General features: G+C 46.1%; 1 pseudogene; it reads right to left on the minus strand.

Moving 5' to 3' along the window:
- Positions 1–10,173, minus strand: part of LOC149352999 (uncharacterized) — a 16,509-nt pseudogene extending 6,336 nt beyond the window's left edge.
- Between the last annotated feature and the right edge of the window lie 2,975 nt (positions 10,174–13,148).

Consider the following 13,148-nt stretch of genomic DNA (forward strand, 5'->3'; position numbering starts at 1 on the left):
CCCATTCAATTAATTTTCTTAAAACTCGGTTTCAGCTTTTACCAGGCAAGGCCGAAGTGAGTTTGTCCAAACCTACTGCAGCATTGTCCATGGGCTAAATAGACGCCGCTTAGCCCGTCTTGATGTGTTCGCGCAAATTTCGGACATCAAACATACGGACTTATGCTGTCGATAACGTGGCAGACTTCCTCGTAAACTGCTGAAATTCGCCTCTGGAGTGTTGACCAGAAGCCATGCCGGCGAAGGCATCTATGCAGTGACTGTCTGCAAAGCCCTCTCTGAGCTAATCTGCATATTTACTAAGCCAAGAACTGTTCAAGAGCATGTGAGAAGGATAACTGCATGTGTGAATGTGTACAACCAATGGTGCCGTTTCTCAGCATAGGTGATGGTAACATCTGTTGCCACTAATACGTGATCCATAGATTTTGGGCTTGCTGCCTCCAGATTATTTTCACACCTAGTCTGCTTTCCACCCTGCGTGATCGGTGGGTTTATAAGGCACATACACGGCTTAGAATAATTCATGTTTTTAAGGCAGGCTTCATGTGGTACATATTTCCTCATACAAGCTACCAAAAGTTGCTAGAAAGCGTTCAGTTTTCAGTGCATATGTAGAGAATGCCCCATGTTTGTGTCAACGGGTGCAGTATGAAGTGGGTCTATAACGACGACATAGATGGCGTTGCCGCCTAAAATCGTGACAGTTACAATCAATTTACTGAATAACATGCACATCATCAGCGTTGACGTGACTAGGAATGGTTATGTATAAAGCTCTTGCATTCCTTTGCTGGCCCATGAGAATGTCATCCAGTTGACACGTGGGTTGTAATGTAATACAGTCGAGCCCACTTACAACGAACATGACTGTCTCCCGGATATCGTTCGTTGTATCTGAGGTTGGATACAACGAAGAAGTGGACGTTCTATATTACGGCCAAAAATACTGAGACATAGCTGGCGTGTTTTCTTTAAACGTTGCGCCATGCACGTCTGCTACGCCGTCATAATACGTGCTTCTTCACAGGTGACCCTTGAAGGTGCTTCTTAGCTCTTCAACATAGTCACGTGTTTCTCGCCCAGATCCTTTCTGCCAACGACCTGCTTTTGGTGACGCGATAAAACTAACCACCATTAAAGTGTACATGGCCGCTAGTGCTAGGTCGGCCTGCTCGTCATCGCATTCGTCACATTCCAGCAGTTGGGAAGTGCTGGTCCTGCGCGTACAGTGGCTTAGTCAGTTCACGGCCCTGCGATGAAGGCGTTACCATCCGCACCAATGAAATCATCTCACTTGATGATATCAGCTCTAACCAACTAGTTGTGCACCAACAACACGTTGCGAAATGTCCACGTTTGTTTCAGCGCCTGGGTCATCTGCGTCATCTGTCGTTCCTGGGCCCATTCAGCAACCTAGAAATAGCGCAGTAGGCTTCTCGCACGGGGCAGCATCGCACAAGGTAGAGAGCCAATGGGATAGGCGACTTGTGTTGCATGACCGGCTGGGCCAGAAATGGCAGAGCACCTAGTATCCGAAGTTCTAACAATGCTTACATTGGTTGGTAACCGACCGAGCGTATAGTTTTGACATCAACGCTGCTCTCTTTTGGAATCCAGCCTGCTTCTCGTTCTGTTTTAGACAATTTGCCGAGCCAGCACACATGCATGCATTGATTTACCTCGCGGGCCTTCTAACCCGTCGGCGCTTGCTTAGCCAGCGGTTATCAATAGTTTCAATGTCGCCCTTTTTATTGCTTTTCTGGGCCCCACATTCTTTTCTGGAAGATGTCAATGCGGCTGGGAGACGCTCTTCTGTGTCTGCCCTTGCGAGGAGCGCGAATTTATCTACTGATTCAGAGATTTGGCGGCCCATCCTCGTTCGCTATAACTGGGTAGTCGGGTCACGGTTGTTCGTTGTATTAGATACGCGATGCCATTGCCAACTGCTTATTTTTACGGTAACACCAACCTATTTCGTAATATTCGAGCGTTCGTACTGTGGCCGTTGTAAGTGGCCTCGGCAGTATATAGGGCGTTTCAGCGAATAATTTAGGGATATTTGAAACCAAGTCATTCTAAGTCAAAACGCTGCTTTTTTGCCGGTGCAGTGTAAGCGGTGCCGAAGACTTGAACACCGGCAAGAATGCGAAATAGTTAGCTAATTGCTAAGGGACATTAGTTTACTCAATTATTTTTGATTAGGCGCCTCAATGAAATTCGCGATTTCTTGCTTGCCATTAGTAATATCATAGCAGCTTCAGGTTTTTGAGGACGCAATTTTTCCCAATGCGGCAGCGTGAGGAACTCTGCCCTCCCCATCGCGTGGAGATAAACTTGAGCCGCTGAAGAACGCATGCATCCACAACTACGGTAACAGATCAGTCGGAGGAGTACGCGTCACGTCGTCTTTACCGCAGCAGCCTGATTGGAGCGGCTAGACAGCCAGGAAATTTGTACGTAGTGTCGTACGGACGACATCAGCTGACCGTTTTCAACAAACGTTTACCGCTGGATTTTTGTGAACAAACGTGCAAATCGACAAGCCTCGTCTAGTTTATGAATTTCGCCACCACTATTGCTGCCGCGGGGGCTCAGTGGTTTGCGGTGCTCTGCTGCTGACCCGAAAGTCGCGGGTTCATTTTCGGCCTCGGCGGGCGCATTTCGATGGAGGCGAAATGAATGATAAAGGCCTGTATAGTGTGTGATACCATTGCACGTTAAAGAAACCCAGGTGGTAGAAATTATTGCGAGCTCTTTGCTACGGCGTGCCTCATAACTTGAGTCACTTTGGGACGATAAACGTCCCATAAAGCCAAACCAAAAACTAAGCCCATTATTGCTATTATTATTTATTTTGAATATTGCTGGAAATGTTCGCTGAAGCACCAGGTATTTGTGTCCACCGTATTCAGATGCAGCTGTCCTTCCCCTTTGTGCATTTTCGCCTTTCTGTAATGAATAACCACCTTAACCCGCATGCATTCCAGGAGAAAGAAAGCATACAGCCCCTTAAGGTAGCATGACACGGCCACTGTTTGTATTTGTTTTCCTTGCTTCGCAAGTCCGTCTGCTGGAGTTCAAGCATTCCTCGCTGCATCTCACTTTATCGCGCATGTTAACGTATAACAAAGCACTGCCTGTTAAGCGTTGTCCAGGTTTTGCTGAGCAGAAATATACTTTGGCACCGTTTTATTCGGGACTAGCAGAGAAAGCGACCCCTTCGCCACAGCTAGTGCGAGTTAAGTAACCTGTATAATAAAGAGGCGAGCGAGGTGAGCAAGCAACCTTGCACAGCGTTCCGTGAAAGTTGCGCTTGAAGAGCATTTTTGTTCCGGCATAGGGGAGGGGGGGTACAGGATCAACGCAAAAAATTACGAGGAACTTTAGCGGCTAAAGTGGTGAAAGGCGAAAGCCTGAGTGCTGCATTCTGCTACGCGATTGTTCACTGCACATTTTGTTGGTGCATTAATTAACTGCCAATTAATGACGCTTAAGCTACGCCTTGAGGAGTGGAACGCGACAGCGTGTTGTAGCGCTGCCATGGAGTCCAAGGAACGCCACCACCTGTTCGGCGCGATGCGTTGCCCTTTGAACGCAACGCTTTTTGAGGAAAGGAAATGGGGCTGTAATTCTCTGTCATCTCGGTGGACACCTGGAATTCTCTGTCATCTCGGTGGACACCTGAGCCGCACCGTACAGGAAGGGATGAAGTGTGAGTGAAAGAAGAAAGAGGGGCTGTAATGAAGAAAATGAAAATTGTATTTGAGGAAAGGAAATTACGCATTAACTGTCTCACATATTTCGGTGTACACCCGTCAAAATTCGCGCGCGGTGACGTCACGACAACTTGTACCAATCTGAAACGCGGACAAATACGCCTTGCTCGTCGGTAAATTGGTTTTTGAGGAAAGGAAATGTATCTGTCTCTCATATCTCGGTGGACACCTAAACCTCGCCGTAACGGGAAGGGAAGAAGATGGGAGTGAACGAAGACACCGTATTCACTATATGCACCTTTGTTCATTGCAAACCATCGAGCTGGCATGGCGGAGTGGTAGCGTGCTCGACTCGCACTCCAGAGACCGGTGTTCGATTCCCAAGCTCGGCCAATTTCTTACTCGGTTTTATTTATTTATCTGCTCTGACTAGAAAGGTTAATTAGACCAATTGGTTAGGTAAGCAATTAACTAAACTCAGTCAAACTTGGAACATCACTATACGATCCCTTTAATTGGTTGCATGGTTAGTAGCCAAAGTACAATTGGCCCCGTTTGAAATTCGCGCACTGGGACGTCACGACCGTTTCGACCAACTGAAAAGCGTGACATTTCTGTCGACAGCTCCTGCTTACAACGATGAGGCATTAAAGGCTTCCGCCTTAAAATGTGACAAATGCGAAAGTCATAGCAAGGCATACACTGGGCTTCAGGAATGAAACTGTCTGGCTGCTTCGCATTTCCTGGCGTCCTATTTAGGAAGGCAGGAAGGAAGGAGTGAAGGATGCAAGGAAAGAAAGAAAAAGAGAAAGGAACGAAGGAAGGAAGAAACGAAGAAAGAAAGTAAGAAAGGAAGAAAGAAAGAGACAAGGAAGGAAAGAAAGGAAAAAAGCAAGAAAGCAAGCATGAAAGGAAGGCGCGAAGAAAGAAGAAAATAAAGAAAGAAAGAGAAGAGGAAAATAAAGAAAGGAAGAGGGGAACAAAAAGTACAAAGAAAAAGAGGAGGAAAGAATAAAATAAAGACTGGCGCTCAGCGGTGGAGCGTTTGTAATTTGCGCCAGAAAAGCCAAATGTGCGCAAAGGTTCTGAATGCACTTTTCAGACACGGCTGCTATATTTCTACAACAAGTGAAGATAAAATGCAGCTCTTCTATTTCGACTGTAAAGCCCAACACAGAAGTAAAAATAGATCTGGTTACTGAGTGTCTCCTTTCGCTTTGCTCGTATACAAGTACGCAGAAATTTACCGCGGTCTTTTTATTTTTCCGCTACGAACGGATGAATCGTAAGGGTTGCGATAGGTGGTGGTGCCGTGTGGCCGGGTTTGCTACACCAGTGGCGGAAACCCGGAACCTCCACTCCAGCGAGAAGTCGGAAATCCGCCTCCCACCCGAATCAGACCAAAATACAAGCGGTAGCTAAAGCTCAGCACGGGGCGATATCTCAAAGACGCCTTTTCAAGACACCTCCTTGATCAGCTTCGCTCCGAGAGGCTTCAACTCGAAACAGAACCGATGCCCTTCCGAGGTATTCCCTAGTATTAGTGAAGAAAGGCTACGCCACTTCGTGCCCTGCAGGCACAAGAAATTTCCAACAAGCGCGGTTCTCGCTTGAGCCACTCGCTGGAACACTTGGCGTACAAGTCCTCAGATGACTGCCGGCAGACTCCTTCCTTGGCGTTTTCGTTTTTCTTTTTTTGCTCTATCTTGTAAACACGATCGAGTCGACAGCTCTCGGTGAAAACAACGCTCACTAGAGACACAAATAGAACAGGACAGACGTCTCGATTCCTTCGGGACTTCTGTGGTAGCATGGCAGCTTCGATCTGCGCTGTTTCTTCCAATCGTGCGTGGCCGCTAAGGGAAGCATACAGATAGCGTTCAGCAAGCCCATGGTGGGAATGACTTTGGATCTGTTGATTCGTGGGCTCTCCTTTGAATTACTGGACTATATCTTTTTAGCTGTCAAACTCACGATAAAGGTTAAAAAAACAAACAAACCCAGAGACTGCTGCACTCAAGAACCTTAATATAAATGAACTCGTGTTATCGCATGGATGAAAACAGAGAGAATGGAAGGAAAGTCTCCTTCTCACACTAAACAAATAAAGGGGGTACTTTACCTTTTCTGCAAAACGGCATCTTCAAGAGAATGCTGCAGGCAAGAATATAGAAGAGGGATAGATTACAGACGCTCAGTAATTAAATATAGGGGCGAGTGCCAACCTATTCCATGCAGTCGGCTAGCTGCAATGAAGGGCTTTTTCTTCTTTTTTTTTTTAAAAAAAGAGGAAAGATGTCAAGACGTATCTTCCCTTCCGAAAGCTGATGGGTCAAGAACACTTTCAGTGGGTCTCTGATGCGGTTTTCTACTGCGGAGCAGCTTCGTGGAGCTCCGTCATTTCTTTAGCGCTTGTCAAGCGCGACCCACTTTGTGTCGCACCTAAGTTCCCCACTGGAGGTCGCACGAGTTACCAGAGCACCCGCGAAGAATCGCAGAAATGTTTCCTGAAACTAACTGAGCGAGCACAAGGAGTAATAAACCGGGCGTTTCAGAATTATTCGATACAGGTTTTTCTTTTAAGAGCTCTCCAGATACTTCAGTGCGGTCTGTACGGGTGCTTTGTTCGGCAAGGCGTTCATTATTTAGGCGATAGTGGAACTAAACGACGATCAATAAACCAAAATAACAATAGACGTCCTTAACTTTATGTTCTAGGGCACAAAATTATATTAAAAAGTTGAAGGACGTCATGGTCGAAACCGAGCACAGATTTTAAAACCTTTCAATCGGCATTGTGTTTCAAGATATCGGATGTGAAAAAGTTGCCCTTGCAAAGTCTGCTTTCCCATGATCAACAGTGATAATGTCGTCTTTGCACGTGGTCTCATCACGGAAACAAGGTCAAAAACTTCCACGTCATAAAACACATCAACAGCATGAGTATTCGCTGCTTTAAAAAACTGAATGATACCTTTATGTAAATGTCCAACTTAACGAGTTTTGCTTGTTTTCGCTTGTTGTATTGTTGCAGTTATTCATTAATAATGAAAATAAAACGCAATAAAAGGAAAAGATGCGTGCCAGCCGCCGCCAACTGCTGTCTACTGTGTTAAGCACCTGAATTGCAGCCCGCGGAAATAAAAGGGACAGCGTAGAAGATGGCTACGCGAACTGCAGGCAGGAGGGATAGTAAGAAAGGATAGGGGGCGAGATTATACAGACAATTACAGTCGACCCACTTATAACGGCCGCAGTTATTACGAACGCTCGCCTATTACGAACGAGGCGATGCTACCGTCAAAATATGGATTCAGGCAATGGGACTGCGTCTCAGATACAACGAACAACCATGACGTTGTAACTCGGTTAGAATCAACGAGGAGGCGCCGTAAGCTAGGCCCCACAGTCTAAAAACTTAAGCTTCCAGTAAGCGCGGAGACGGAAGAACGTCTCCGGGCGCCCATGACAACCTCCCTCGAAAAGTACGTGGGGACTCAAAAACGCAATAAAAATAGGCGAGACGTGGCCTACGAAACAGTACAGCTTTTCCAAATGCTATCGTCGAAAACACTTGCCTTGAAAGGCGGCACCTGGCCTGCTGAAAGACACGGCAAGCTTTTGCGCTAACATCCTGCTGTGCACGAGGAGGAATATTAGCCACCGGCGACAGTATTCTGCCATCGGCCAGTCTTATTCACTGCGATGCTTTGGGAGCTAGGTTTTCGTACGCTATAGGCGGAACACAAAAGGCCTGGCCAACGTGTGACTTACTGTTTTTATGCAACAAGCGTGCAACCAGGCATAAGTTGCAACGGCGCGATGGGTACAGCACACGATTTGCTCGCCGAGTGGCTTGTTGAGCTCGGCCATGGCACAGCGAAAAGAATGGGAGCTCTACCTTCTGCTTGATACCGTTGCAACGCACCACGTGTTGCTTTCTCAAGCTGCGATGACAGCGTCCTTCTCGCAACCAAATGCCAAATGCAAGATCCAGCCATCAGACATGGCTGTCATTCACGCGCTCCGAATGCTCTATCATCTGTGCTTCATCTGGATCATGCTAATAATAATTCGAACACCAGATGGCGATGTCCCTGTTCGGATATCCTTGTTCGCTGCTGTGGAATTGATGAACGCCATGTGGATGAGACTGACTGCAGAGTGCATCAAGAATTGGTTCCGTAAAACGGGCCTTATGAGGCAATGAACGAGTGAAAACACTGTAGAACATGCGCGTTAAATAAAAACATGTGCATTTGCATTGCATTGCAATTCATTGTTGATGCAGAGATGGCAGGACATGATCTCGCCTGAGACGGCTTTGTTGGTGCGGGTCATGATTCAGGCATCGCATTGTACGCGAAGTACGAGCGCTGCATGCCCTACGGCAGAGAATGTGATGACGATGAGGCCAACCTGCCACTGTTTGCTGTAAATGCTTTAGCCACACTTAGTTATATCTGTTGCTAAAGCAGTCTAACTGTTGGCTGTTAGAGCCTCGGCGAGGAACGCAATTTATGACCGATGTTGAAGGCTTGGGAAGCATCATCTTCCGAAGCTTATAACGAACTTTTATCAGAAATAGACGTGTTTCCTTGGTCTTCGTATTTCTGGCTATAAAATGAAAAGTACACCTACTACGAACCTTGAATAAAACGAATGCAATCCGCGCGACTGTCAGGTACGCTATAAGGGAGTCGACTGTATATACAAGGCCATATTCATAGTAATAAAAGGAAGGAAACAATGCTGGGGGTTTAGCTCCGGTACACATAGTTAGAAGCGATAGCTTCACATCCTTACCTTGGTAAATCTCTTTATTTAGCATACTTCATACTGTCTTTGTAACTTCCCAGCTCGAAGAGCTGCTTCAGCGGGGCGTTCATTGTCTTCTATCGCGCTCCTCCTTATATTCGCAAGTTACGACGTCATCAGTCACGTGGATCACGCCATGTCACGCATGCGATGACGTCACATATCACACGACCACCTTATTTTGACGTTGACATTGACCTTGGGTACCGTGGGGTAACACATGATACTAACACCATAAGCTCTTCATGGTTTGACCTCTGGCTCGCTTCAAGGTCAAAACTGAAAGCACGGCGGCCTTGGCTTTACATGGCCTATTGAAGCTATAGCTTCAAAATGTGCAACCACTCGTGCGCCGGTGCTCTGGCGCTGTTCCGCATCGCACGCAAGCGGCCACTGTCACTGTATATAGTACATATATGGGCACACTGTTAACACAGGCCGCGCGCGAGTCACGGTTGATATCTAGAACCACAATGCTCATTTCGCAATTTTAGTAGCTTAGCTCGCCTTCAATATTGTCAGCCTTCAGTTTCGCGATATTATCTGTTTTCATTCATCGCTCATACTCATACGATATCAGCGTCTCATCTCTCGAACAGCAGTCCCAATTACCAAGCCTTTCCGTCCGTCGCCATATTTCTAGCCTCTGCGTGTTTCGCAAATTTTATTATTCTCATCTCAAAAAGGAATCGTACATCTGCGCACCTCCATCACGCACGTCTGCCGCATCGGTCATAATTTTAAAGTTTTACGCCAATGTGCTCGTACGACTACTTTTTCCAACTCATTTTTCCTCCAAACAGGAACTCACTGAAGCCATTTTCCCCACTAAATTACAGCCATCACCTGCCCATCCACCTTCCTAGACTAAGCCACATCGCACATGTCATCATGAAAATATGTTATATGCACTTATGTTAACCCCACGCCTTATGTAATACCCCCCGAAGGGGGTCTTTAAGGAAATAAAGATGAAAATGAAGTGAATGGATGAACGCTAAAATCAGAAGCTAAAAAGTTTATTAATTTTAGTCAATAAGTCGTCTTGTCATTGCATTCTGTAACGTAAGTAACTTGCCACTCGGCACTGCCGCTGCCGTTAGCGACTATGCAAGGAATTGCGCATGCGCTTTCTGCACACACGCAACTAGCGCCCGACTCCGACAGTAGTAGTAACAGTACGCGGTAAGGCTACGCAAAGCCTATCTTGCGTTCTGGCAGTCCCTGTATGGGTAGCTATTTCAGTAACAACTCTTTGAAAGAAGAAAACATTTCTTTAGATAGTTGAGGCGTTATGCGATAACCTATGTCTAAGGTCCTTACTCCGTTGTTTTAAGTCTTGATATTGGAATTGCTTGTTTTATAAGCCAGCGAGAGATTTCTTCCTGATTTTAGCAATTAACTGATTTTATTCTCAGCAGACCAATAAAATATATCAGAAGGAGGGTAGATTACCTCAAAATTTACATCTTGGGGAGTTGGCTGTGCGGGGAACAGTATATGTTGCATTGTGTGCCTGCCGCAGTTTATAAAATGCCCCAAATCGAGGGTGCCGCGTTCCTATTTGCGTGAAGCTCTGAATCTGTTTTAAATAAAGCCTCACCTGTGTAGTTTCCGCGTCATTAAGCTTCTTCATATTCTCAGTAGACGCGTGTCACTCGAGCTGTCTAGTTTTTGTCCCCTAGCGTGCTGAGCTAGGACAGCTGACATACCACTGAATGCTAACAACATAAACGGGACCCAGGAACACAAAACAACACAAAAACCCACTGTTCGTGCTCCGTTTCAGGGAGGCATTAATGCGTGCGTCGATCAGTTCGCCCGGCGCGTGTTTTCATGGAAGCTGCAGGCAACGACGTTCTAGGCTGGCGCGGAATGTCATTTACCACGCGGTCGTTAATCAAATGGTACCTCATTAATTGTTTGAGAAACACAATTTTCTCGACGTTGCTCTGGCTTTGAAGAAAAAGATTGAGGAATAATTAATAATCACGTGTGATGTAATTCTGGGAGGTGAAACTGCAGTCACTGGCGAAATCAAGAAATGAAGTTGACGTTTCAGGACTCTTACGGCTTTCTCGTTTAGATGAGGGATCTAGCAGTACTTTTCACTTGTTCTCAAAGTGATAACCTAAAGTTCGGGAATGGGACAGTAGCATATTTCCCTCGGTTGAACCAAGCAAGTAAGGAGTCGTTTGGACGAGTAATTCCAGCAGAATCCAGGTCGCCGAGTTCCTTTCTTTCGCGATAATCGTTGCGTTGTGCCAATATGAGGTTTGATTGCCATATAGACGTGTTCTACAACCAGGCCTACTTTTTTTAATGTGGTAGCAATTAGGTTGTCGACTCGCAAGAAAATTTCCGACTTCTCTGCAACGAAATTCACTGACTGGCCGACAGAGCTAGGTCACGTGACCCTGTGGCGTCGTCATAACCTGCCCACCATGGCAGGTGGTAGCCTGCCCACCAGATTTTGAGTAAACTGCACACCGTTGCCGAATTCAGTGCAGCTGCCACCTGCCCACCTTGGCGTTGCGCATGAGCCGTACACAGGAGCTAGGGAAGAGCAACCTGAGACTCACAAGAACCACCGGTGGCTGTGTTTGAAGCAGCTGCCTGTCTAAGCAGCGGCACATCACTTAACCGCTTCACCACTGCGCCAGTAGTGGTATGAGGACTCCCCGCGATGTATAAATGCTATCGAGAGGGTCGGGATGTCATCAACATCACGTGACCGAATCAAATCCTATCGAAAAACAACGCAATCTTCTGTCAGTTGTCGCAACAGATTTATCTGTTGTATTTTGCGACATCACAACAGAAATTCTTGTAGTAACAATAGGATTTTCTGTAGTAATGAGCAGTCTCCAGCAGTAACGACAGAGCCAGTTCCGTTGCAACAACAGAAAAATCAATACGACAGAAAAGCCTGTTGTAACGACAGGACGACAAAAGTTTCTATTGTATTTTGGCACCGGCTCTCTCATATTGTTTGTCCGGGAAGGGCACCACCAAATTTTAAAATCTGAGGACCCCCAAAATAAGGATTTGACCTACCCCCAGAGTTTCCAAGGACCGCCAAAATTTTGAAAGTAGGCCCATGCCCGAAAATAGATTAAGGTGAATTAGCGGAGTAGTACAATCGAATATAATAATCCAATGGAAGGCACTCGAACACTCTAGGCGGGGACTGATGCATACCATATAAAGGCAATGGAACTAGTTAGAACCAGAGATTTGGCGGGAAAAACGAAAGAACAACATTAGGCACTCATTGTAGACACCACAGCAGGCAACGTAAATGTTATCACAATTTCTTCTTTTAAGGTTGTGGTTAAGAAGGCCGCCAAGTTTTTCACAGACCACCAGCTTTCTTATATTCTCTTTGTAAACTTCCCATTTCGCCTCTGTAAATGCGACAGCAGGCGCCACACTGGACGTTGTATACAACGTCACAAAGACTCAGGTGGTGTAGAACTCGAGCGAAAGTTTCATTCTGTTCTTGCATGTATTGAAGGGCAGTAAAGACAATACCCTTCCATTTTTCGTGTGCTGAAATCAAACATAAACGTGTCGGTACCCGGACTATTTCGCCTCATGACACACTAACGCCAACAAGAGATCTGTTGTGTTCGTACTGATGACGCTTGCCCAATGCGTCTCGTCAGATAAGGAAGGGAAGGAGAAAGAAATTACTACCGTACACCGAAAAGTGCGAGCGAATGGCTAACCCCAACCATGCCACTGGAAGACTGGAAAGCAGCATCCTTCATCCCAGCGCCAAAAGTCGAGGAACTTTCATTATCATGCTGTCTCATCCCATACGAAACACGAGTCAGTGAGGCTATGATGAGATTTTTGCTGGCTGCGACCTTCGTTCTGCTCACGTTCCAACAAGCGAGCTTCACAACAGGCTGGTAAACGTGAATGACAGGCTGTCAGACCAAACTTGACGTTGTATACAAAATCCCTTGCGGCGCCTGCAAGCGCATATACTGCGGAGAAATGGGAAAGTTCCACCTAAGAATGGTGTACACCAGCCTGATTAAGCAAGAAATACCAGGCAGACACGATCACTGAACACGTTCATCTTGACTGTCACACCTCACACTGGGACACCGCACTGCTAGCGCGAAAGAGAGAGACAAGGTCGCCGGGCTTCTGCAGGGATAACTTCTGGCACAGACGAAGACTGACATCCTTAACAAGACAGCAGGAAGCATATTTTTTACCTGCTGCGGAACGTTACGTTACACGTTCGTCTGGAGGTTGAAAGTGCGTCTAGAACACCTTGTGGGGACAAGGAACCCGCCATGGTTCTGGGACGTCTTCTTCTATTGATTTGGTCAATGACAGCAATATAGCTTCCTATTATACCGTGTGCTTCACCTAAGACTTTACACACTTTTTTAAAATAGGCTTTTTAAGTTAGAAGAGCGCTTTTTTCTGCAAGGCATTGTCAGTGGTGTAGTACATCAGAATACAGCTAAAGCTTGCTATCTAGCAGGCTGGTTAACTGATATTCAATAGTTAACTTTTTAACTATTATTGTTAGGCTCTTTAATTATTTGAGAGGCGTGTAGCCCACTGTAAGTAAAATCCTTATAGCAT

Source organism: Amblyomma mixtum, chromosome 3 (genome assembly GCF_055824585.1).
Source record: "Amblyomma mixtum isolate Tamu chromosome 3, ASM5582458v1, whole genome shotgun sequence".
NCBI lineage: Eukaryota > Metazoa > Arthropoda > Arachnida > Ixodida > Ixodidae > Amblyomma > Amblyomma mixtum.